The sequence below is a fragment of the Schistocerca cancellata genome, chromosome 7 (genome assembly GCF_023864275.1).
Source record: "Schistocerca cancellata isolate TAMUIC-IGC-003103 chromosome 7, iqSchCanc2.1, whole genome shotgun sequence".
Lineage (NCBI taxonomy): Eukaryota > Metazoa > Arthropoda > Insecta > Orthoptera > Acrididae > Schistocerca > Schistocerca cancellata.
This window is the reverse complement of record NC_064632.1, coordinates 208,519,394-208,547,379: the sequence shown is the minus strand read 5'-3', so window position 1 is coordinate 208,547,379 and position 27,986 is coordinate 208,519,394.

Below are 27,986 nucleotides of genomic sequence, written 5' to 3'. Positions count from 1 at the left end.
AGGCAGAATTCTTACCCCGGATGTCTTCGGCCGACAATGTTTTTTATTAATCAAAATTTAAGCCGTTGCGGGTTTCACACCCGGAAGCGAGAACGTTTCGATTATTACAGAAGGGTGCTACATCTAGACTACGGGGACGGGCATTACCTGGTGTGTAAAGCTGGTTCCGTGCAGTCGAATGACTACGGCCTTCACCATTCGCCAGTTGTCTAGACTATTCTACACTTTTGGCCCTCCGTCAGACAGTGGTTGGTGACAGTACTGAGCCTTTTTGTCCAGTCAATGTAAGTGATTCTGTTCAGCATGCTACCATACTGCCCTCGGCGTTCGATTGCCGAAACAATGAACAGTAATTTGAAACCTGCACTGATTATGTTTGACGCAGAATCTCAGCTTTAGTGGGATTTTTCTATTTCGAGGTTTAACTCAGGGTTTAATTCGGGTCTTTACCAGATTCGTAAGACAACACCCATCTCCTTGACGTGGTGCTACACTCTGAATTCTCCACTGTCTACTGTACGGTCTGTGGACGATATTTCGCCGGGCAAAGTCACAACTGAGGTCATACAGCAGAAATAGAAGACAGCCAGAAAGACTACTGCGCTCGAACACTGGAGGTAGGCACAGCGCTATAACAAGGGTCGCCATGCATACAGGGTGAGGTGTGGTGTTCATGTTTGTATTTACAATTTTTGCGGCCAAGGTTAGGGTGACGTAGCCATATTTTCTAAGTTGGTCTCTCTCTTTGTGGGTCCATGCGAGAACATCGAGACGCTCAACCCTATCAGTCCCTTGGTACACAATATCATCACGGGCAAAGAGACCAAGTGGCAAGTTTCTCAAATTAAAAAGAAAAGTGAAGGTGTTCAGTTAAAATATACTAAACTCTGTCTCGGCGGATGTATACTTGATCTATACAAGAACGTTGCTTTGACCAAAATACCACTCTCGGACTGATAAAGTTCAATATATCAGGACTGAAATGCGGTGGGCCGCGCGCGTGCCCTCATCTGCTGTTTCCACCTACCCTATCAATCTGCAACTGCCTCACCAAGCTCCATTCAAAACGCCTGGCATGGAAAACCGACAAGGATTCCACATGGCTATCGCAATCGAGAGATCGATCCGAGCCTGCGTAACTCAGACTTGATTTTGAAGGATACCTATACGTGATGGATCTGGAGATCGGTGCTCCTGTTGAAAGTGTCCATTAAAATGAGGTATCTGTTAACATGGAGGGTGGGGAGTCGGTATCTGGATATACATGAAAGAAAAGCCTTTAATGTTTAAATGAAATGGTTCTCTGGATCTGTACATTTATGATAGTTGATTAAATATTAAATAAATAACCTGGCCATATTTATCTATTGCACAACGGATAGCAGTACGACGTAAAAATGGAAGTTTTACGAGAGAATACGTAAGCACGTGCTCTGGTAAAAGTATCACACTTATTGACGGCACAACGGAACAAACTAATAAAGTAAACGATTAACAAATGGGTGATTGTTGATAACGCTCTTGGATGAGTTACAAAGTTACATATACAACTGCGTTTTGTAGACCCCATGACGAGTTGTCGTTAATTATTAATTATGGAAAGGTCAGAGGAATCTTTAAATGACGACATTCAGGCTCATATACGCATATAATAGAGATTCGGCAGAATTATAAGAATAAAGAAAAACTTCTCCTGTATACACGTGGTTGACGAACGGTTGTCCACTTGGCTTGAGTGCACGAGGCAAGTGAAGAATAATTCATCGATAAGAATAAACTGTTAATAGTTGCACCACAGAAGAAGTTCTAAAACAAATTTGGAACTTTTACCCCGAGAATCAGTAACTGTAACATGTAACGTTTTTCACAACATGTGAACTCGCGGTTGTCACTAACCAAAATTCTGCATAAAATAAGTATTAAAAGTGAGAATAGCTAAGCAAATTCCACTGGATAGGTTACTGTGAGAGGCGATCTGCCGACTTAAAGTTCTCAGATCCGTACTTAACAAGTGCTGAGACTACAAAGATACGTAGGAACTAGATTCGAAAATGAAATCGAAATTAGTGAAGCATGAAAAATTTGTTCAGTTATGCTGTACACGAGAGACCAAACAACGAAGTAATATCAAACTGAACTGAGAAGATATATCACAAGTCCACAGGTTTGAACAAGGGTGGAGCAGAACAACAGCTTGCATGCGTGGGTAAGTTCAGTTGTTCATAATTTTCCAGAATTAGGATTAAAAAAAGAGAAATGAGAGATGAGAGCAAGACATTAATTTTGACTGGAGCTGAAATCTACAAAAATATGGGAAGAATGAACTATGAATACGCAGACTCACACTTATTCGCCCATGTCACGTCAGCCGGAAAACTGCTGAGAGAACTACTTTGGAACCCACTCGTCCCGTTCGCCCAGAAGTGCCCAGAGAAGCCCCTTGCTTCGTGATGACAGACTGTACAAGAGCTTCGTCCAAGGCGAACAGAGGCCTGTTTTCTACCTGGTACGAACTTATAGGGTTGGCTATTCTGCCACTGTAGCCGACTACTTTTACTCCCACCGATATAGATACTGAAGTTAATCTTTTGCACACTCATTCATGCTTTTCATTCATCAGGAGAGTGGAGGAAACGATGTATATACTGACATATAGAACATAGATCTATTGAATATGCGTGTGGGGTTCCGATTACCAAAAGCTTAGTAAAATGTGATGTGACATAAAAATAACATACCTTGTCGACACTATGGGCGCACTCAGCTGCTCAGTCTTTTTATGTAGTTTACAGATAGCGCCCAGAATTGAGGTGATAGACACCCTTCAATCTGATATGTTTAATGCAGGGAGATAAAAATAACAATGTTACTAGACCCCGCTGCCTCCACGGAATCCTGCCTGGGTGGCCGAGCGGTTATAGGCACTACAGTCTGGAACCGCGCGATTGCAACGGTTGCAGGGACGAATCATGTCTCGGGTTTCTTAGGTTTAAGTAGTTCTAAGTTCTAGGGGACTGATGACCTCAGCAGTTAAGTTTCATAGTGCTGAGAGCGATTTTACGCAGTTTAACTTCCACGGAAATTGGATTCATTGTGCTGTTTCGCTCCCTGTGATTCTAGTAATGGCAACCGGCACCATTAAAAATGGTAGAAGACTGTTTACTGGGTCCATATTAAACACGATTTCCGTAGGCTCTACCGACTCGGAAATTCTGTGTCCTTCGCTCGCCAGTGCTTCGCATTGGAAGGTTAGATGGGTGCAGTTTCGTCTTCCTCACTACGTAGTCTACATTTAGCGGCTTTCTCCTCTGTGTCCCCGCGTGCGCGATGTTTTACGAAGTTCTATGGCCAGTCATGAGTTTTACTACGAGTTCTTTAATATAGAACTTCTTTTGAAATATGGATCTGCCAACATTCGCTTGCCAGTTTCTGATTTTGGATAGTAGTCCATTATTCTACTCGGTGCCTGCTGTTTAAACTACATAGTGTGATTGTATCATCATCTTCGGTTGCTGACGGAGTGACCCAGCGGTTCTAGGCGCCACAGTCTGGAAACGCGCTGCTGCTACGGTCGCCGGTTCGAATCTTGCGGCGGGCATGGATGTGTGTGTGTTCTTAGGTTAGTTAGGCTTAAGTAGTTCTGAGTTGCAAGGGAACTGATGACCTCAGAAATTAATTCCCATAGTGCTCAGAGCCATTTGAATCATCTTTTGTTATGCAAGTACCGGTCCAATAAATCGATTCATCACCCCTGTCCTGGCCATTCTGTTAGATTATTCATTGCTACTAATTCCTGAACGACCAAGGACCCACAGCTGGTTTACCCTATTGCTTTCCCCTAGTCCCTGAAGGTTTTCTTTGTGTTCTGCAATGCCCTTTGATCTCGATGCAGGGGATGACAGATATTTTACAGCTGCTTAGCAATCTGAATAAATGAGTAATATTCCAACTAAATTTTTGTTTCTGTATGAAATTTAGCCTTACTTTACCTGTCACTCTATAAAAAATATTGTATGTATTACAAAAACAATGTCCTTACAACCTGTTACCCACCTTAAAGTCGCTTGCTAGCCTATCACAAAACATAACCTAATTTGAACTGAACCGTAACTGGTTTGAATACAACCTCTCTTTGCACTAAATGTGCAACTGTAGTAAAACAACATGCTCATAATCAAAATTTCCACTTACCTCGCCTCTTGTGAGAACACTGGTGCAGATTTCTCGAAAGCACAACAGAAAATGGCAAGCAGGCATCAGCTAATCGAGACTTCTGTTTCAAAATGAAATTTCCACACAATATTCAAACTGTTGCGTATCTCATGCTGCAATGTGAATAATGATTTCCAAAGTGTGCAATGATGACAGAGAATTCCTATAAAAGTATAACATGTTAATCAATTGAAATCTTAATGCATGACTCAAGGAAGTGGGGTAGTCATTCTCTCAGATCTGAACAAGTAAACAAAATTAACTAGCTGCCAATAATCAATTCTACAAATTACGTGAGCAGTGCTGCAGTCTTTTCTCAAAATTATTGTGTTCCAAAACAGCTAGTATGAAAAATTTATATTGCTTTCACTTTTCAATGAATACATCACATTCATTATCACTGTCCTCCTGTTGCAGCTAAGCGGTCCAATCTCTGTACCTTACCGAGCTCCGCAGCAACCACCTTCTGCTTCATTCCGTCATACTGTAACCCCATCTCTTGTCGTATGTCTTATTACAGCAGAGAATATCCAGAACATATTCCTAGGGACATAGAATTCAATTTTTACCACAGACCCTTTTAGTGCTAATTAGGGTACTTTTGGCCTCGTAACGTTTAATATTAATATAGTTTCGCATTCCTCTATTTCTAGAGTTTCATCAAGATACTTGACATTCCAGTATACAATGTATGTAATAGATTTGGTTCCTCATAAATGCTGCTACAGCAGTTTTCTTGGGCCTCACCCGTAGATCCTGTTTACTGCACCAGTTTTCCGAAGTGCGTAGTACACTTTCTACTGTTGCGTCCAGGAAAAGTTGGTTGCGGTATTTGTGAATTTTTGCAATTTTATTCGTACCGTGTCCAGGTGGTAGAGGCCAGCCAAGCCGATGCGCTCATTAAGTAAGCCACTGGACGGTATTGTTGACATTATGACAAAACAGTCCAGGCAGAGGGGCGTTTACGACGCCGGTCAACGGCCGAGCGCATGAATCGAAGTGTGACCAAGAGTGAAGTAATATTTTATTAGTCGGGAACGTACGTGATACCAAAAAACTCACACTTTACAGATTGAACTGGGACTAGCAACCATCGCTCAGTAGAGAACGAGCTAGAAAAAGCTAATGGGACAAGTAATATGAGAATCGTCATCCTCCTATAGGTCTTCATTGGAAGCATAGCTATAAGTGTACAAATAATTGAACTGCACTAAATAGCAAACGATGCACACCTGATCTGTGTAACGACGTTGTTTCGACCAAAATACCCACCCTCGTACTGATCAGGTCTCTACCCTCCGAGATAAGGTTTAACATATCAGGGCCGATCTGAGGTAGGCCATCCTTTGTGAGTTTGGACTTGGTGTTACAGTCAACGCACAAGCGATAGGACACAGCATCGTTGAGGTAAAGATGAAATGGAGAATTTCCGTTCGACCATTTCACGAGTGTACCGTGAATATTAGGAATCCGGTAAAATATTAATACTAAGATTTACGCCTCGTCTTGGCCGTTAACACTTCCATTGGACTATTGATGTCTGGAAACATGTTGCCTGGTCGAACTAAACTCGTTTCAAATTGTATCCAGTGAATAGACGTGTACGGCTATGAAGACAACCTCATGAATCCATGGACCCTGCATGTCTGCAGGGGACTGTTCAAGCTGGTTGAAGCTCTAAGCTCTGTAATGGTGTAGGGTGTATGCAGTTCGAATGATATGGGATCACTTATATGTCTAGATACATGTCTGGCAGGTGACACGTACGTAAGCATCCTGTCTGATCGCTTGCATCCCTCCATGTCCACTGTGAATCCCGAAAAATCTTGGGCAATTCCAGAAGGACAATGTGACACCCCACACATCCAGAATTGCTACAGAGTAGCTACACAAATACTCTTCTGAGTGTAAACACATCCGCTGGCACCAAACTCCCCAGACATGAACATTTCTGATGATATCTGCGATGCCTTGCAACGTGCTGTTTAGAAGAGATATCCATCTTCTCTTACTGTTGATGATTTGTGGGAAGCCTTGCAGTATTCAAGGTGTCAGCTCCCTCCAGCCCTACTTCAGACATTAGTCGAGTCCATGTCACGTAATGTTGCGGCAGTTCTGCGTGCTCACGGGGGCCCTACAGGATATTAAGCAGGTGTACCAGTTTCTTTGGCTTTTTAGTGTACAGGAAAGAAAAACCTTTGATATTTAAAGGTACTGGGTTGCTGGATCTGCACAATTATGATAGTTGATTAAATATTAAATTAATAACTTCGCAATATTTACCTGTTGCACTACGAAAAGCAGTAGGACATAAAAATGGAAGTGCGCGAGTGAATATGTAAGCACTTGCTTTGGTAAAAACAATACTTTTATTAAAGACACAACTGAACAAACAAGTAAACTAAACAACTAATGAGTGGGTGATGGCTGCTTTTTCTAATATTGCTCTCGGCTGTATTACAAAATAAAAAAACTGCATGTGTGAGACCCTGTCATGATGAGTCATTAATTATTAATGAGGTTAGGGTCAGAGGAATCTTTCAATAGCGACATTCACGCACATATACACATACAATAGAGATTCGGGACAAATACAAGAATAAAGAAAAACTCCATCAGTATGCACGTGGTTGGCAAGCGGTGGCCCCCTTGGCTGGAGTGCACGAAGCAAGTTAACAAGAATTCATCAGAAAGAATGAACTGTTAATTGTTGCACCGTAGAAGACGTTCTGAGACTAATTTGGAACTTTAACCCCAAGAATCAGTAACTGTAACATATAACATTTCTCGCAATCCACGAACAAGTGGTCGTCACAAAAAAGTAGCTTAACGTTTATAAACCATTTGCTTATAACGTTACCTGAGGCAGACCAGCTGATATAAATTCATTATCACAAGAAAATAAAAAACTGCTCTGATTGTCATTCTTTTCCATCAGTTATATAAAACTGAAGTCACAGGATAAAAGTATTTGGTACATGACCGATGCTCGACTAACAACGGTCGGCATCACACTGCCTGATTCCGCGTCGGTATACCTGCGGCGATTCTAGTGATTTACAACCGGCCTCTGGATAGCGCCATCATCCAAGCAGTGCACACACAGTCCGATGGTATAACCACTCATTACTAGGCGTCCGGAGTAGCCGAGTGGTTCTAGGCGCTTCAGTCTGGGGCTGTGCGACCGCTACGGTCTTAGGTACGAATCCAGCCGCGGGCGTGGTTTTTGTGATGTACTTAGGTTAGTTAGGTTTACGTAGTTCTAAGTTCTCGGGGACTGATGACCTCCGATGTTAAGTCCCATAGCGCCCAGAGCCATTTGAACCATTTGAACCACTCATTACCACTACAATACAACTTTACTATTACTGCTAATCAAATACCCATGCAAAGAACACTTTCGCATACACTAACTATATGTATGCTATACATACTATATATACTACACATACCATAAAGTACATCAATTACAGAGTAAAAACATCTGAAGCAAAGGTATTATAAACATTGTCCGGGCATGATATTTCCGGCCGTGAAAGTCTACATTTAGTATTATATATATTAGCACCATATGGAGTTTGTTAAGGCGCTAATATGGATAATGCCTTTGCTTCAGATGGTTTATAAATGTTAAACTGCATTAAGGTATGTGGTACTATACTAATAGTATCGTATATAGTGTAAATCATGTAAGCCCTCCCTCAAACCCGTCGTGTTATTTCTTCACAGATCCTGTGATGGCACCTTCAGTGTGTTGAAACCGGTTATCCAGTAAACATTATTTAAGCGATCTTGGCTTTTGAATTATTTTTACAACAGAGTGATCGCCCCACTACCCACTATGTGTACACTGCAAAATATCTACGAATTATTGTTCAACTAGATGGAATTCTTGACCAAAATTTGGTTCACAGAGTCCTAATGCGTATAGTCTTTCATTGGTTGTTAACTGTCTTGCTCCATGATGTAGCACATTAGAACTAATGCTTTTCCAAATCTCAGTCCAATCAATGTATGGAAACTGTCGGTCTATTTTGTTCCTTCCTTCGCTTTTTTCGTTACCGTATTATGGCTCTTGATGTTAAGTGTCATGACTGCCTGATTTCGGCACTTACATCAATGACCTCAACATGGAAAACCCTCACATGCTGCAAACGACCATTGACATTCTGCTCGTTAATCGGGGGAGGCAGACTTCGAGGTTTAATGATCTCGAAAAGTTGGCCGGTTGTGTTTTCTCGAAGGTCTCTGATTACGTTAACTTGCCTTTCCATAAAAAGGTTAGAGGCTTTATCCCTTATATATCAGTTAATCCTAGTCCACCATTTTTAGGATCTAAAGTGGCTACTTTAGCAAATACCTTGAAAACTTCACCTATCCACAAAAAGGTTGTGATTTTGGACATTATTCTCCTCGCTATCATTCGCGGTTTTGGAAATAGCTTGGCAATATAATAAACTTCATCATGGATGCATGAGTTGATATGCATTGTTCTTTGAACTTGGATCATACTTGGAGCTAAATTCTCTATAATGGCTCCTTACACTTTGAACTTGGATCATACATGGAGTTCAATTCACTATAATAACTCCTTACACTTTTGCTGCTGCAACTTTTCAATTAAAAATCGTCATTTTCATGGGGCATGTTGTCAGGGTGATCCCAAGTGTTTTATGTCGTCAGCTTAATTTTGTCCACTCCACGTTGATATTATCAAAACCTCTGAGATTTAACATCTTACTTTTTCTTTCGTTTGCATACTCTACAGTATCACTCACTGCTGCTAGCGTCGTTACCTCTTCGTTATCCCTAATAATGACCCCTATATCGTCAGCATAGGCTCTCATAGCTGTTTTATTTCCTCATAATGTTAAGCCTTTGAATCTAGCATTGACATGTGGGAAGAAACGTTCCAGTGAAATGGCGAAAAGCGAAATGGACAGAGGACTTCCTTGAAGAACACCTCGTTTTACATGTATCAGCCTGGATTGTTGGCAATTCACTGCTATTTTGACATTTTTTGCTATTTTCTTTATCAACTGTATGACCCTATCGTTGAATCCTATTTTCTTCAACGTCTGTAGAAGATATACATGATTTACTAAACCGAAGGCTTTATAAAAACCTAAAGGAAGTAAAACACACTTTATGTTTGTTACTGAAGTTATTGCTATGATATCCCTGTATTCTGCTACATTTTTAAAGATGGTTCTGTCTGGCGCTCAGTTCTGACGTTCACTAGTAATTTTATATGTAATGCATGAAATTTTCTTGTTTTACTATTCTGGCTATTCATTTATAATCAGAATTCAGCAGTGACATTGGACAAAAATTATTTAAACCTTTGTTTCCATTATTTTTGCCACAATATTGATTTTACTCTCCTTAAGCTCAGGAATTGTTATTCCCTGAATAACTTCATTTACAATGTCCGTGATTTTCGCACCCACTATTGGCCAGTAACGGATGTAAAACTCTACTGGCAGACCATCCGGTCCTGGGTATTTTCTTGGTGGTGAGGCGCACAGAGTGTCATACACTATCCCTTCACTGTGTACCTCGAGAAAATTGTCTTTGTCATCTTCTGTAAGCTGTGGAACTAGGATGTCAAGGAATTCCTCCAAGGATGAATCCCTACTTTGATTTACAGAATATGGCTCGAAATAACAGCGATAAATTTCGTCCACTATATCCTGCTGGGTTCTGTGAATCGTATCGTTTTCCGATCGAATTTCATCAGTAAAAGCCCTCCTTTCATTTTTCGTATGCTTCAGTAAATACACTCCTGGAAATAGAAAAAAGAACGCATTGACACCGGTGTGTCAGACCCACCATACTTGCTCCGGACACTGCGAGAGGGCTGTACAAGCAATGATCACACGCACGGCACAGCGGACACACCAGGAACCGCGGTGTTGGCCGTCGAATGGCGCTAGCTGCGCAGCATTTGTGCACCGCCGCCGCCAGTGTCAGCCAGTTTGCTGTGGCATACGGAGCTCCATCGCAGTCTTTAACACTGGTAGCATGCCGCGACAGCGTGGACGTGAACCGTATGTGCAGTTGACGGACTTTGAGCGAGGGCGTATAGTGGGCATGCGGGAGGCCGGGTGGACGTACCGCCGAATTGCTCAACACGTGGGGCGTGAGGTCTCCACAGTACATCGATGTTGTCGCCAGTGGTCGGCGGAAGGTGCACGTGCCCGTCGACCTGGGACCGGACCGCAGCGACGCACGGATGCACGCCAAGACCGTAGGATCCTACGCAGTGCCGTAGGGCACCGCACCGCCACTTCCCAGCAAATTAGGGACACTGTTGCTCCTGGGGTATCGGCGAGGACCATTCGCAACCGTCTCCATGAAGCTGTGCTACGGTCCCGCACACCGTTAGGCCGTCTTCCGCTCACGCCCCAACATCGTGCAGCCCGCCTCCAGTGGTGTCGCGACAGGCGTGAATGGAGGGACGAATGGAGACGTGTCGTCTTCAGCGATGAGAGTCGCTTCTGCCTTGGTGCCAATGATGGTCGTATGCGTGTTTGGCGCCGTTCAGGTGAGCGCCACAATCAGGACTGCATACGACCGAGGCACACAGGGCCAACACCCGGCATCGTGGTGTGGGGAGCGATCTCCTACACTGGCCGTACACCACTGGCGATCGTCGAGGGGACACTGAATAGTGCACGGTACATCCAAACCGTCATCGAACCCATCGTTCTACCATTCCCAGACCGGCAAGGGAACTTGCTGTTCCAACAGGACAATGCACGTCCGCATGTATCCCGTGCCACCCAACGTGCTCTAGAAGGTGTAAGTCAACTACCCTGGCCAGCAAGATCTCCGGATCTGTCCCCCATTGAGCATGTTTGGGACTGGATGAAGCGTCGTCTCACGCGGTCTGCACGTCCAGCACGAACGCTGGTCCAACTGAGGCGCCAGTGGAAATGGCATGGCAACCCGTTCCACAGGACTACATCCAGCATCTCTACGATCGTCTCCATGGGAGAATAGCAGCCTGCATTGCTGCGATAGGTTGATATACACTGTACTAGTGCCGACATTGTGCATGCTCTGTTGCCTGTGTCTATGTGCCTGTGGTTCTGTCAGTGTGATCATGTGTTGTATCTTACACCAGGAATGTGTCAATAAAGTTTCCCCTTCCTGGGACAATGAATTCACGGTGTTCTTATTTCAATTTCCAGGAGTGTATTATAGCGAAGTAGATTCGTCTTCTGACACCGAATTTGCGTCCGATTTTAATTTTCAACCCCTTCCATTTGATTTCACTTGATATTAAGTAACGTGGCTTTGACTTTTTTGATGTCTGCTAAGCTAAGTGAGGCACCTGCAGAGACCTGATCATATAGATCTCTCAAAATGGAATAGTAATATTCTATAGTGCATTTCATTTCTCTTGCGCTCTGGGCACTGTATTGAATAAGTACCTTCCTCAACTTTGACTTCGCCATTTTAAACCACCAGTCGATAGCAGTGGCATATTGCCCATGCTTCTTTAATCAGGTCTTCTAAATCATGATTTACTAACAAGGAAATGTTAAAATTCCACTGATTCTTGAATCGGCGTTATGGCTGTCTTGTTTTATTTACGCAAGCTAAGACACTTGCATGGTCTGAAGGTATGGTTTCTACTTTTGTCACGTCCCCATAGTTTCAAAGAGCTTCCTTAATCTTACCATTTTCAACTTCAATGGGAAGATTCAAGACACGAACTGTTTTGTAATCAATGTATGCTGTATAGGTGGAAACCTTACTTTTATAGCCATTTCTACTTCGTAGCCCCACTTTGGTCACTCTTTATGAACAGTCGCAGTCCTGAATGGTTCAGATGGCTCTGAGCACTATGGGATTTAACATCGGAGGTCATCAGTCCCCTAGAACTTAGAACTACTTAAACACAACAAAACCTAAGACATCGCACACACCCATGCCCGAGGCAGGATTCGATCCTGCGACCGTAGCGGTCGCGCCGTTGTAGACTGAAGCGCCTAAAACCTCTGCCACACCGGCTGTCAATTAACTGTGTAATCCAGTCATCTGTTCCCAGGGATGTCGGCTGAACAGGTCGGGACACCTTGTCAAATGGAAATACTAGCGTATCTTTCGTGAGGTTTGTAGCTATGGTTAATCCAGCGACGAAATTTCGGTTAAACACCCAAAATTCCAATTAGCATCAGCACGACCAGAAGGAGCAATCAGATCACAAGGAATATCAACGAACACGGAGATTAACGGACGCATAACACACAGCGAAGCTCAAGTACAGCGATGTAAACACGGAATTGCAGTGCAGCAGTAAACAATGTGCACTCACTAGCGCGACTGAAACTGAACTACCACTAGACCACGAGCTGCGGACAACCTCTTTGCTACCTGATATGTGCTTAATGGGACTTGCTATTCAGCCACACTAGCAGATTACTTTTACTCTCACAGAGCTAGATATTGAAATTTGACTTGTACACTCTCATTCACGCTTTTCATTCATCAGGTCAGATGAGGATAGGATGTGTATACCGACATATGGCAGATAGACGTATTGGTTATTCGTGGTCGTGCTCGGACAGTTACCTAAAGTTAGTAAAATGGGAAGTAAAATAATAATAATATACCTTGTAGCCATTATAGGCGCACTCAGCTGCTAAGTCTTTTTTATTTAGTTTACAGTTTGCGCCCAGATTTCAGGTGCCAGAGGTACGTACATAAAGTTAAATGTTAAGCAAAATGACGAAGAGGCTCATGTAGGGGCCCTTCAAATTGATGTGTTTAATGCAGGTAGATGAAAACTATAATAGTCTTAGCCCGCTGCTGAACCCACGGAAACTGAATTCATTGTGCTGTTTAGCCCCCTGTGGTTCTAGAAAAGTAAACAGGTACCATCAAGAAGTGGTAGAAGACTCTTCACTAGGTCCTTATTAAACGCGATTTCCTCAGGCTCTGTCGAATCGAATATTCTGCGACTTTTGCCCGCTAAAGCTTCCCATTATATGTGGAGCAGTTTCTTCCTCCTCAGCACTTGGTCCACACTTAGTGGACCTTTCCTTCCGTATCCATCGTGTGTTGATGTTTTATGAAGTTCCCCGACCAGTTATGATTTCTGCCACGAGTTCGATCTGTTTCCTGTTCAAGTTCCTCATTACAGAACCTCTCTTGAAATACGGATTCTGCACCATTGGTGTGCCATATTTTTGATTTTGCGTCTTTGATCAATATTTTACGTGCTGCCTTCTTATTCAACTATGTAGTTTTAATTGCACCATCGCCTTAGGTTATGACAGGTTGCGGTCCAATAAGTCGACACATCGCGCCTGTCCTGGTCATTCTATTAGCTTGTTCATTGCCATCGGTTCCTGAGTGACCAGTGACCTCCATAAATTTTACCCTGTTGCTTTCCCCTACTCTCCGAAGGGCTTCATTGCATTCTACGATGATCTTTGATCTAGTTCCAAGGACTGATAGATATTTCACAGCTGGTTAGCAATCTGAATAGCTGACAAATGAGTAACATTCCCACTGTATTTCAGTTTCTGCGTGAAATTTAGCTCTATCTTACGTTCCACTCTTAAAAAAATACTCATTACGAAGTCTATGTCCTTACAAACTGTTTTCCACCTTGAACTCGTATGCTAACCTTTAACAAAGTATAACGTAATTTGAACTGAAATGTAGCTCATCTCAATACAACACAAAGGGGTAAAAAATTTGCAGAGAATTTCTATAAAAATGAAACAGCTTAATCAGTTGAAATGTTAATTCATGATCAGGGAAGTGGAAGTGGGGTGATCTTTCCCTCAGCGCCGGCCTGTTTGGCCGTGCGGTTCTAGGCGCTTCAGTCTGGAACCGCATGACCGCTGCGGTCGCAGGTTCGAAACCTCTGGCATGGATGTGTGTGATGTCCTTAGGTTAGTTAGGTTTAAGTAGTTCTAAGTTCTAGGGGACTGATGACCACAGATGTTAAGTCCCATAGTGCTCAGAGTAATTTGAATCTTTCCCTTTCCACTTTCTTTTAAATAAAATAGTTATTCAAAATTTGTATTCCTTTCAACGTTCAATATATAGATGATATTCCTCCTTGTTGTCCTTTACAACACATCTTTTTCACCTAAAAGATAGAATCACAAGTCAACACAGCACTACAAAATACGTCCCTCGCCTACCCTACTGAAATTAACGTATCAGAGTGTGCAGAGGCAAATACTTTACCACGGCAAGACCAAAGATAGTTTTAGGTCAATTGCTCTCTCTCTCTCTCTCTCTCTCTCTCTAACGTGCACATACAAAAATAAAAACAACATGACCACCTTACAGAAATAGGTGCTACAATCTTCGTAGAACCTACCCAAATGCTCCTCCGTGCACACCCTGATAGCGGATATTTTCGCCTATGGCCAGATTACCTCGAGAGACTGCTCTCCCTATTCTACGTTGTACCCCGTATACTCGGGCCCTAGTAGGTCTATCTGTTTTCGACTCTCCAGCATACCAGAGAATGTCTCCTGAAAGGTGCTATGGTTCATACTTCCACTGCTCTATTCTTGCAGTAGTTACGTCGAAAAGTTTATGAAGTAGCAAAAAATTATTGTATGGTCAGTCGGCATTTCGCAGACAGTTCCTATGTATACCCCCTCACTACACTGGTCTGAAATTCTCGTTATATTAAAGGAATCAAGTTATTTCTAATTTTTTAACTGTATGTCCCTGCCGCTGTCTCCATTGTAACCAAAAGATGCATGGTCTCCATACCAGCACTGAGTGTGCTGCTAATTCCCCCCGTTATAGCTCACCAGTCCAATATCAGCACCTTACCAACCTCTCTAACAACCACCTTCTACTTCATTTCGCCATACTGTAGCCCCATCAGTTGTGATAGGTCTTGTTACAGTAGTGAATATCCAGAACATGTTCCTAGGGATTTAGAACCTAGTTTTTACATCTTGTCATTTTAGTGCTCATAAGAGTGTATTTTGCCTATAAATGTTTATTCTTTATGTGAATGACCCATGATAGTTTCGCATTCTTGTTCTCGTATTCATCAAGAAGCTTGAAATTCCAGGATACGAAGTATGTGATGAATTTGCGTCCTTGTAAATGGTGCTACATCAGTTTCGTGCGCCTGACACTTATATTCTTTCTTCTGCACCAGTTTTCCACAATGTGCAGTACACTTTGTTGCGTCCTTTAAAATTCGGCTTGGGATTTGTGAATTGTTAGTAGTTTATTCCTACCTCCTGCAGGCAGTAGAGGCCTGCCAGGCCTATGTGGTAACTAAGTAATATTTTATTACCTGGCAACGTACGTGCCACCAAGAAACTCACACTTCGCCAATTTAAGTGGGTATAGCGACCTGTGCTCAGTAGAGAGCGAGCTAGAAAAAGCTAACAGAATGTAAAGAAAACCTACTCGTCACCAACCCATAGGTCTACATCAGAATCATAGCTGTAAGCATATAAATTGTAGAGGACAAGGTTTTTTTTTTAGGAGATATGGTGCGAAATTGTGATTTAGTGTGTTTCAGAGCGCGATGTGCCAGCCTCACGGCAAACGGCGGACGAAGGCCGGCCAGCGCGTTATGCAGCTGACACAGTTTTGCAACAAGCGTCGGTATGAGTGTATGTGCGCGGCAGCCATCATAACACAGCATTAGCAGAATTACGCAGGCGCGGGCCGCATGTGGCATGGTTGCGTTAGCCAACTCATCGAGAACCTTCTAATAAACACGCCGCCGCGTAACTGGCGAATTCCTCAGAGGTCTGCACTATTTAAGGGCATTAGAGGTGGGCGTCGGGATTTTGTTCGACCGGTTGGGCGTTCGGTCGCTGTCACGTCGTCGTCATCAGTGACGCTGCCCTCGAGGACAAGCCGGCGGTGGGCATTGAACGCTGCTGCACCGGCGACTCCCAGCGTCGTCACCTGCGCAGCCGGTGACCGAGCGTGGCGTTGCGTTCCCCAGACTGCGTGCATCAGCACGTCTCCGCCACGACACGAGCGGTGGGGCTGAGCTACTGGAAAATGTATTCGAAGAACCAAACTAAAGAGGAAGACTGCTAAAAACTGCCACCTTCTTCTACCCAGCCACGCTCTACAACCCCGACCACGTCACCTGCCCTGGTCATCCTGTTACAAAATAATCGAACTTCGTTGCTTAAAGCATTGAGTAGTACTCCCATTCTGTCTGCCTCCTGAACCAAAGAGAATTTCAGAGAAACCACGATCCACCCTTCTTGATGAAGATCGGTTAACTACCTGCCCAATGACTGACTCATCGATCTCTGGTGAGTAGTAGTAGCTGCGGGACCTTGGAAACTTAACTGATGTGGGGGGCTGGTATCTGGCCAATGCAGTACCAGCCGGTATGGGGGAAGTGCGACCTCGAGTCTTCCTAGAGACATGAACTTAGTCGGCCATCACCCCGGGTGATCCCAGGGGGAGTTGACAAGGGCATTATTGCTCAGCAGTTGGCATCTGTTATTGGTACTGCCCCCAAGTGTTTGACATGGAGATCACAAGTAAGAGCAGGGGTGCATAGACAGCAAGACTATGATTCACCTTACGGCACTTCTGGTGGGCAGCTCGCCATCACGGTAGCTGCCACTCATGCGCCAGGTCAACAGACGTCACCAACGGGAAGGGGCGTCCACGAGGACAGCTGGAATGCAGTGTAAAGCTGCTTTAATAATGATCTGTAAATACTGTTTGAGTATACGGCACCACGGTAATCTGCCCTATCCTTCACCATCTCACCCATCATGAGGAACAGAGTCAGGAATAGGCCCAGCTGTTACAGTTGGTCTCATGAAGTAGTCGTTACACTTCACGACGCAGGTGGTCTGGGGAAGTGTTTATCCAGCATGGAAACCGTACATTTTGCCGAGAGTAGTGATTGTTGGGTAACTCGAGCCCAAACACTGTTTTTTAGAGTGGGGCAGTAAGACTGGATAATTTAGTAAATTACATTCGAGCAGCAAATCTCCAACACACTAGTATTGGCTCACTACAATGGGTTGCGTTGAGCCACACTTCCTTTATGTTTAATTCAGTATTTTTTCTCAGTTAAGAGACCCAATTTGTATTTTTTCTCAGTTGACTCAATTTGTGGAGTACTGGATAGAGAATGATAACGTTATGTTTGCGAATTCATGTGAATCCGTGAACTTGTCATTGTTTGTTTTGCAGTCTTGCACGTGTTGATGATTTGCCTCTCGATTGTTCAGACTGTAGATGGGTGACGACACATGAGAAAAGGTAATTTGTAAGGTTTTTCTTTTGTAGTGTTTTAGTGGGTTATTTGTGTTTCTGGTACTGCTAGTGGTGAAATCAAGTGCTGGTGTTACTACAGAATCTGTTGCTGCTGCAAAAGAGCAAGTGCGGATGTTAACAGAGGAAAAGTTTCACCAAAAACTCGAGCATGAGGACCTTCTTAATAGATATGTGGCTTTGGAAACCTCTGAGGTTCAGTCACAACCTGATGCAAGGGAAAATAAGGCAGACTTGGAGATAGATTCTTCGACTTTTCATCCAGCAGTAACCGCACTCATCAATCCCTCTCCAAGTAGAACAGGCGTCTCCAATAATTTTAGTCTGATGGCCACACCGGCTCTTCCACTAAATCCCAAGGTCATGAACCGAGCTATAATCTGCCTTCCTGCTCGGAAATCCTCAATGTAGGGCAGAAGTTTTCGTGACACTTGCCACTACAGCCAGTCCTTACGGGCTGACACCGAGTAACACTGCAGCACTCATTACACAATGATCTGTTTATTGTTCGTTACATTGTTACAAATAAAAACGACTCGTGTCTTGCTGTGACACACTTTCGCGAAACCTTGTTACTTCCGCCGTCATTAAAATCGCATCAGCAGTTCAGAACGTACCTCGATCATCACATTCCATCAGCACTGCAGGATATCTTCCCACCATAACATTACTCACCACGCGTCGGCAATAGTGGCTACATATTCGTTCCCTGCGATCATCTCTGGCTCAAAAAAACTCGGACAGACTTTGGTTCATTACACCTAACTACTGTACTGTTGAATTACGCGCAAATTTAATAAAGGATTGCATGACTGCAGAAGCTGAAGAAATGTCTACAGAAAAAGCTAATTTATTTCAAAACATCAGTTTTTCTGCAAACGCTGCAGTTCGAATCTAAATACATCAACTCCGTTTTCTGAGAAAACTCAACACTATGAGTGGTTGTCTCTGGTTCTGAATGAGTCATCGTGTGTTTCGGATGGTGCACAGGTGTTAATTCTTATTGAATGGATGAACAGAAATGATGAAGTTTAAGAACAGTTTCTTGACGTTCATAGCATTCACAGCATTGCCACGAGAGAAGAACTTTCTAAAGGCGTAGAAAATGCTGTTGAGAAAAACAGTCTTCAACGGGAAAACTTAAGGTGTGTTAAAACTGATGGTGGTAAAAACATTTGTGGAGAAAACACAAGTGTCATTGCTGTCGTGTCAAAGACGATAGAAAAAGTCGGTCGATCTAAACCATTAATCGCACATTCCATCGTTCATCAACACTTCCTGTGAGGGAAATGCTTGGATATATCAGAAGTCTTAAAGACACTCATTTCATCTGTGTAAGAGACTACATTCTCACAGTCATCGTCAATTCCGCGAGTTTACTGAAAAGTCTGAAGAAAATGATTTACCATATTATGCACCAGTGCGCTGGCTTAGCTGTGGAAAAGCTCTGACTCGGTTTATGGGCTCCTATTTGCTGAAGCAACAGGGGATAACCATTTATTCGCTTCTGGGGTCAGATGCTGTGGGCGTGGACGCAAGGCAGAAACGGTGTAAGCAACCAGAATATTGCTCATATGGGGAAGTGGGCCACCAAGCATCTGAATATCAGAAGAGAAGAACAAGAAGCACCTTTTGTAGCAGCAGCTGTTAAACTGAAACGCAGTGGTTCGGCTGTCAGAAAGTAGTCCAGATGGGCCGTAACACTGGAGATGTCAGTGCGCAGTCGGAAAGCGTCTCAGTGGGCTTAGTGGGCGATGTGTAACAGGGGTTTCTAGTAGACACACATGGGTCCGTTATCAGTCTGGACCAGGTAAACAGGAGGTGACAGGGCCACCACGATAAAAGGTACATTAGCAGTGGGCGGCTCACGTTGATGCCGTTCATGGCCTGACATCTTGTAATAGTGATACTGGCATTTCGTTTTCTTAGTGTGTTCATTGGCGCCACAAGGTTTGCTCGCCTTGTCTGTCTGTGAGTGGCTGCAGCAGCTCCTTCGATAGCGTGTACTGTGGTACCATCTTTGGAGCAGCCTCTAGTATTTCCGGGTGGTCGTGTGTCGAGCTTGTGAGTAGGAACGGAGCAGTAGTGAGGTCCGGACAGCCAGTACTCGCCCGACCGCTGGCGACACACATGCACTGTCCGACGGAAGGATGTGGTCACGAGAGTGCACTACCAACTCAAAGACCGGATTCAGCGAGTTTTAGTCGAATGGACCGTGATATTCGACTAGTGTGTGTGTCCGCCCGCCGAAGTGATCTCATGGCGATAAGTTGTCAGTCCACAATTTATACTGGTATCTTTCCCGTGCCTGAGTTGAGTGGAGACAAAATTTGGTACCTTTCCTTGTCGTGTTGATGCTGTCCGACAATGCGAGTAGTTCGACAACCTCTTGAATTGTACCGTGAATATGTTTTTGGGAGGTAGACCTTGGTTCCAGTGTTTCCTTCGGCCTTGGGCGTGTTTCTAAAAACGTGGTGCTGTCCATCTCTTCGCCATTGTTTAAAAATATTCCATCGTTGTACCAGTGATCGGACGTTAGGCGGATTGGTTAGTCGGTCGGTGGGTAGTTAAGCTTCCCCTAGTGTGAGTTTCCATCCTGTTACGTGAGCATCACCGCTTACACAGACCTTCAGCCATCGAGTATTCTGAAAATTGCTTGTGGCCTTCTGCCCCCAATAATTTTGAATCATTTCTTAATCAGGCCTTCAGCCTCTCATTGTTTGTAACATTGATTGTGGCCTTCAGACGACAAATAATTCCCCATCCTGTCTTAGTGATGCCTTCAGCTGTAATGATAGCTTGTTACAAGTTATTAAGATTATTAGAAATGGTTTTAGTATTTTTAAAGAGTAATTGTACAACTTATTTGTAATCCAGGCCTTCAGCCTTTACCATAGGTTCTTACCGTCTGATTGTTAAGAAGAAAATATGTTAGTATTTGGTAATGTGTAACTGCCTTCCTCACTTGTAATTCAGGCCTTCAGCCCTGGTGTATTTTTGGAACTGCTTCTCGCCTTCAGCCGACGAATAATTTTGAACCTTCTTAATCAGGCCTTCAGCCGTTGATTGTGTGTGACATTGCTTGTGGCCTTCAGCCGACAATAACTTGCGATTCTTCTAGTAAGACTTTCAGCCGCCAGTGTAGTAAACTCCTTAACATGATAGTTGAAAGTCTTGTTTTTAAAAAAAATAAGATGTAGGTGTTTTATGTGCAACCAACGATAACTGATTAGGCATTGTCCACACCTTTTCCTGCTTTCCCTAAGTCCCACGTCTCAGTACATGGGGTTGACACAGAAGTGTTGAGTCGTTGGTTTCGCGAGTTTACCATTGCGTAAACTAAGTTTACAGAGCGTATGGAAGTTTTGCCATATCTGGATGAAGGATATTCAGTGATTCTAGGACTAGATTTTCTAGTCAAATATTGTGCGAGGATTGGCCTTTGGCAATGTTCACTTGAGCCCAGAGAAATTTTGTTTCACTTTGGTAATACAACTCGAAACGAAGCGACGTCGCAAACCTCACGTATCGTGAAGGTGATGCCAGTCGATTTCGTTAAAGATGGATCATCAGGATAAAATACCGGCAGGTATCGGAAAAACAGTGTGGGTTTCAGTGTGTACTAGTTGTCTTGTGGGATCTTATATGTGGTTGGGTCTCTCTCGAGTGATGAAGAGTTGGATGTTTCACACTGTTTTGCAATGAGTAATGTTAATGGACAGTATAAGGGTTTCAGTTAGCGTAGACATTTTGGGAGAGGTGGAGTTAATTCGTCAAAAGGTATAATGACAATACTAGAAGAAGATCACATCGATACATCGATAGGAGTCTTAAGCAAGCATTACACAAGAAGCTGTGTCACTTGTAGGACAGTGATCCTACATGCATGGAAGAAGTATTATTGAAATTCATCGACTTGTTAAGTAGAGATGGGGTGTTGCCAGCGACTCTAGTAACTCAGAACTGTATACATTTTGAGTAGTACACCAATTTACAGGAAATAGTTCGTACAGCGAGACGTTTACAGACATTAATAAAGGAGTTCATGGAACAGCAACTACGAGATCGGATCAAGAATTAAGTAACAGCTCGTGAAGTACACACGTAGTAATCATCCCTAAGAAATCATTGGATGGAACCAAGGAATACATTTTTTCTGATTTAGTAGCTGCTTATCCAATCGCAAATTTTACGGAAATTTTTGATGTGTTGAGTGTCGTCACTTTACTGCAGTGTAACTCCAAATTTATCATCACTTGGAAGTAGCACTTGAGCATAGGCCAAAGACAGTGTTTACCACATCATGCGGATATTATCAATATAAGTGGATGTCATTTGGTTTGGAAAACGCTCCTGCTACTTGTCACCGGTTAATGGACGGAGTTTTAATAGGGTTAAAGCCTAAGGTTTCTTTCCTCAGGTTACGATTCTGTGATGTCATCCTGGATGGTGGAATGGTCCTGGATTTGTCATACATTATCGGGAGTGGAGCAGAACGCTTAGTTGTCGGTCAGGAACGGGTATGATTTGTGTTGTCCTCTAGGCAATCGGATGTCGTCCTTGTGAGGCATCAGTGTATATTGAAATGAGGAATGAAATCCGGAGATTGGAAGATTTTCTTTCGGAATTGTTTAAAGAGGTACAGAGAAGTGACAGTTATTTGGGGACTTACAAGGGAGCTGTCTTAGTCACAGTTTATCTACGATAAATTATGAGCACACTTATCGCAGCTGGTAGATATTGTATCACAGACTATAGTTAAAAGGAAAAGAGATTGGTTAATTGGGGGAGATTATTAATAAAAATGTTGTACTTCACCCCAGATGAGGCGGATGTTCCGAAATTCAATAATTCACTTAGTCATATTCAGAAAGCGGCGATTCCTATGACGAGTGCCGTGGAATGGCATTCAACTCCGGGCGGATTTCCCTCTTCCGTTTACACTCACTTATATGACTGACATGACACTGACGCGGAATAACTGTTTTGGCCGGAAGGGCCATTAAGGGCATTATCCTTCGTGGATTTAGCTGACCTTAATGCCACCATCTACCCTGAACTTTCGCGTTCGTTAGACAAATTTGTGGAATCACAGGAGGTGAAAATTTTAATGGAGCAGATGTACAAAATCGTCAGCACAAGGTTATCTCGATAATTATTTCATCTACCAGTTGTGCCTGCTTCTACTAGGTATTTGTCTATTTTATTTCTGTAATAAAAGCCGAAGGGGACAGAGTTTACAGAACAACCGGCACACCAGTTTCCAGCCGAATGGTTAACGGGCATAAGCCATGGAACAAATAACGGGAGTAGAATCTCTATACTAGGTAGCATAAACATTAGATTGAGGACTGGAAATTGCACTTTGAGAGTAATTGTATAAAGGAGAAACTCATATAGGTCATCTCAGGGCTGCAGCTGGGTCTTGCCATCAGCACAGCACAGAATTCTTTGGTTAAGGTTAATTTTAAGTAATGATTCGTCTTGGAAGACTCGGGAGATCTTTCGAAAGAAGGGAGGTGTGTAGCAGCCGGAAAAAAAGTTCGGTGCCCCAATTGCGAATAATTTAAACGTTTTATTTTAACAAGCTGCCTGTCTGTAGAGGCCAGCCCTGACGATGTGCTAATCGAGTAAGCTTTTAGATTGCACTTTTGACATTACGTTAAAACTTTCTGACCAAAAAGGCTTGACACACTAAACTCTCTGGAGGCACATCGAACAGTGAAATCCACAACACTTTGTGACCAACAGAGAAATGATATATTACATCTACATCTACATCTACATGGATACTCTGCAAATCACATTTAAGTGCCTGGCAGAGGGTTCATAGAAGACCTTCACAGTTCCAATCTCGCATGGTGGGCGGAAAGAATGAAGACCTATATCTTTCCGTACGAGCTCTGATTTCCCTTATTTTATCGTTGTGATCAGTCCTCTCTATGTAGGTCGGTGTCAACAAAATACTTTCTCATTCGAAGGAGAAAGTTGATGACTGGTATTTCTTGAGAAGATTCAGTCGCAACGAAAAACGCCTTTCTTTTAAAGAGTTCCAGCCCAAGTCCTGTATCACTTCTGTGACAATCTCTCCCATATATTTCGCGATAATACAAAAAGTGCTACCTTTCTCTGAACTTTCTCGATGTACTCCATCAGTCCTATCTGGTAAGGATTCCACAACGAGCTGCAGTAGGCGTATTCGGAAAGAGGACCGACAGACGTAGTGTAGGCAGTCACCTTAGTAGGTCTGTTACATTTTCTAAGTGTCCTGTCCATAAAACGCAGTCTTTGGTCAGCCTTCCCCACAAAATCATCTATGTGTTTCTTCCAATTTAAGTTGTTCGTAATTTTAATACCTAGGTATTTAGTTTAATTTACGGCTTTTATATTAGACTGATTTATCGTGTAACCGAAGTTTAACGAGTTCCTTTTAGCACTCATGTGGATGACCACACACTTCTCGTTATTCAGGGTCAACTGCCACTTTTCGCACCATTCAGATATCTATTCTAAATCGTCTTGCAGTTTTTTTTTTAATCTTCTTATGACTTTATTAGTCGATAAACCACAGCGCCATATGCAAACAACCGAAGACGGCTGCTCAGAATATCTCCCAAATTGTTTGTATAGATAAGGAATAGCAAAGGGCCTCTAACACTACCTTGGGGAACGGCAGATATCACATCTGTTTAACTCGATGACTTCCCGTCTGTTACTACGAACTGAGACCTCTCTGACAGGAAATCACAAATCCAGTCATATAGCTGAGACGATATTCCATAAGCACGCAATTTCAATACGAGCCGGTGTGTGATACAGTGTGAAAAGCCTTCCGGAAATCCAGAAATACGGAATCGATGTGAAATCACCTTTCAATAGCACTCATCACTACATGTGAATAAAAATCTATTTGCGTTTCAAAGGAACGATGTTTTCTAAACCCATGTTGACTGTGTTTTCTTCGAGGTAATTCATAATGTTCGAACACAGTATATGTTCTAAAATCCTGCTACATATCGACGTTAATGGAAATGTCGTGTGGCTAGGGCCTCCCGTCGGGTAGACCGTTCGCCTGGTGCAGGTCTTTCGATTTGACGCCACTTCGGCGACCTGCGCGTCGATGGGGATGAAATGATGATGATTAGGACAACACAACACCCAGTCCCTGAGCAGAGAAAATCTCCGACCCAGCCGCGAATCGAACCCGGGCCCTTAGGATTGACAGTCTGTCACGCTGACCACTCAGCTGCCGGGGGACTTTAAGGATATGGGCCTGTAATTTAGTGGATTACTCCTTTTATCTTTCTTGAATATTGGTGTGACCTGTGCAACTTTGCAGTCTTTGGGTACGGATCTTTCGTCGAGCGAGCGGTTTTATATGATTGTTAAGTATGGAGCCAATGCATCAGCATACTCTGAAAGGACCCTAATTGTTATACAGTCTGGACCAGAAGACTTGCTTTTATTAAGTGATTTAAGTTGCTTCACTACTCTGAGGATATCTACTGCTACGTTACTCATGTTGGCAGCTATTCTTCACTCGGATTCTGGAACATTTACTTCGTCTACTTTTGTGAAGGCGTTTCGGAATACTGTCTTTTGTAACTCTGCTTTGGCAGCACTGTCTTCGATAGTATCTCCATTGCTATCACGCAGAAAAGGCATTGAGTGTTTCTTGCCGCTGACATACTTCACATACGACCAGAATCTCTTTTGATTTTCTGCCAGATTTCGGGACAACTTTTCATTGTGGAAACTGCTATAGGCATCTCGCATTGAAGTCTGTTTAAATTTGGCATGTTTGTTTCGTTGTTTCTGCAACTGTGTTATAATCCGTTTTGTGTACCAAGAAGGATCAGCTCTGTCGTTTGTTAATTTATTTTGTCTAAATCTCTCAAATGCTGTAGATACTATTTCTTTGAATCTAAGCCACACCTAGTCTATACATATATTATTAACTTGTAATGAGTGGAGGTTGTCTCTCAGGAAGGCGTCAAGTGAATTTTTATCTGCTTTTTTGAATTGGTGTATTTTTCGCTTATTTTTCTGGGATTTTGGGATTACAATATTCAGTCTCGCTACGACATCCCTGTGTTCAGTAATCCCTGAATCGGTTTTGAGGCTCGTTATTAACTCAGGATTATTTGTTGCTAAGAGATAAAGTGTGTTTTCACAACCGTTTACTATTCCCGTGGGCTCATGAACCAACTGCTCGAAATAATTTTCAGAGAATGCGTTTAGCACAACTTCGGATGATACTTTATGCGTACCTCCGGAATTAAACATATATTTCCGCAAACAAACTGAGGGTAAATTAAAGTCACCACCAACTGTTATCGTGTGAATAGGGTACGTATTTGGAATCAAATTCAAGTTTGTTTTGAACCTTTCAGCAACTGTATCATCTGAATTGGGAGGTCGGTAAAATGATCCAATTATTATTTTATTCCGGTTGCCAACAATGACCTCTGCCCTTACTAACTCACAGGAAGTATCTACTTGAATTTCGTGACAAGTTAAAGTATTTCTGACAGCAACAAACACGCCACGCTGAAAGATCCCCTTAGACTGATTTATGAATGATTGTGCTGATAAACCTCTTACGTTATTTAATTTTCAAACAACTGAGCAGAACTGAAAGTGCTCAGACATTTCTCTCTTTACTTATTCTGATCATCACTAAACTGACACACAATATATTTAGTGCAACGAAATATGGCTTTGAATAATCCCTACAAAAGAATGGCCCTGACTAACAATAACCTATACCTTTCATGAATCACTTACCTCACAAAATTCTTCGTTGTCCGAACTACTGCAATACAGCGAGCGCCAATAATGCCAGTTAAATAAAAGATTCTAACTACTGAATTCACTAACTACTGATAGGCATAGTTAGCAAATGAAAGATTTTGATAGAGAACAAACAATGTATTTACCTTAATAGTGTTCAAAAGTCATAATATATATCAGTTCATGACATCCAGTCTTACAAATTTACTGTCTCTGATGGACACACGACCAGATCATCCGCTCTCAAAAGTCCGCAATCTCTCTTCCCACATCCACCACCGCTGGCGGCTCACCTCCAACTGCGCAATGCTACGTGCTCTTCACATCCAACTGCCCAACACTACAATGGCGAATATTCCAACAATGCCAACCAGCCACAGACTGCACACAGCACAACCAGTGATTTTCATACAGAGCGCTTGGTGACGTTACCAACATAAAAAACTAAACAGCCTACTTACACCGCCAACTGTGTTTAGCCCATCCTTTCGGAACACCGTTAGGTTCTTCGCAAAAATTTCGGCTGAGCTTATGTCCGGCTTTAGACAGCTTTCAGTGCCTATAACGGTTTGAGCATCAGTGCTTTCTATTAACGCTTGGTGCTATGGTACCTTCCAAACACATCTACGACAATTTGGAACTGTTATACCAATGGTTCCTTTATCTACGTTCTTCCTGTGTTCAGCCTGCTCCTTTTTTTGTGACTGACGCCCTCCTTGTGTTTCCCCGAGACCCTCTAACCTAAAAAACCGCTCAATCCACGCCACACAGCGCCTGCTACCCGTGTAGCCGCCTCCTGGGTATAGTGGACACCTGACCTATTAAGCGGAACCCGAAACGCAACCACCCTTTGGCGCAAGTCGAGGAATCTGCAGCCCACTCGGTTGCAGAACCGTCTGAGCCTCTGATTCAGACACTTCACTCGGATCTGTACCAAAGGTCCGCAGTCTGTTCTGTCAACTATGCTACAAATGGTTAGCCCTGCTTTCATATTGCAAGCAAGACGGGCAGTCTTTACCACTTCTGTTACCCGATCGAAACCTGAGAGAATCGCTTCTGATCCAAAGTGGCACACATCATTGGTACCGACGTGAGCAACCACCGGCATTTGGCTGCACCCTATGCTCCTCATGGCGTCAGGAGCGACCCTTTCCACATCTGGAATGATTCCACCCGGTATGCACACGGAGTGCACATTGGTTTTCTTACACTTGTTGTGAGCCAAGTCCCGAATGGGCCCCATATCGCGCTTTGTGTTGGAGCTCCAGACTACCAATAATCCCACCCTCTGTGGTTGCCCAGATCTTGCAGGCTGAGTGGTTTTCTCTGAAACAGGACAGGCGACAGCATCTGGCTCAGCGAGAGTGTCAGCCACAGACAGAACCTGGAAACTGTTTGTCAGACAAACCGGGGAGGCCTTAGTGTGGCCGCCTGGGAAGTCTTTCGGCGCCTGCTTCGCCCTGGGGCGAGCTCCCACTCAACCACAGGTGAGGGGTCAGCCTCAGTGCGAGACGTAACTGGGCTGGCAACCAGTGAGGACCGATAAGAGGACTCTGACGCGCTGGACGTTCGTTGGATCCCCACTGCAGCCTACAACAGTGGTGCCCATCCACTGCAGCCTCAATATGTGTAACAGAAGCCATCACAGCCCGAAGCTGTGAGCGAAGTGTCACCAACTCATTTTGTGTTTCAGTACCGAGATCTGGGGTAGCATG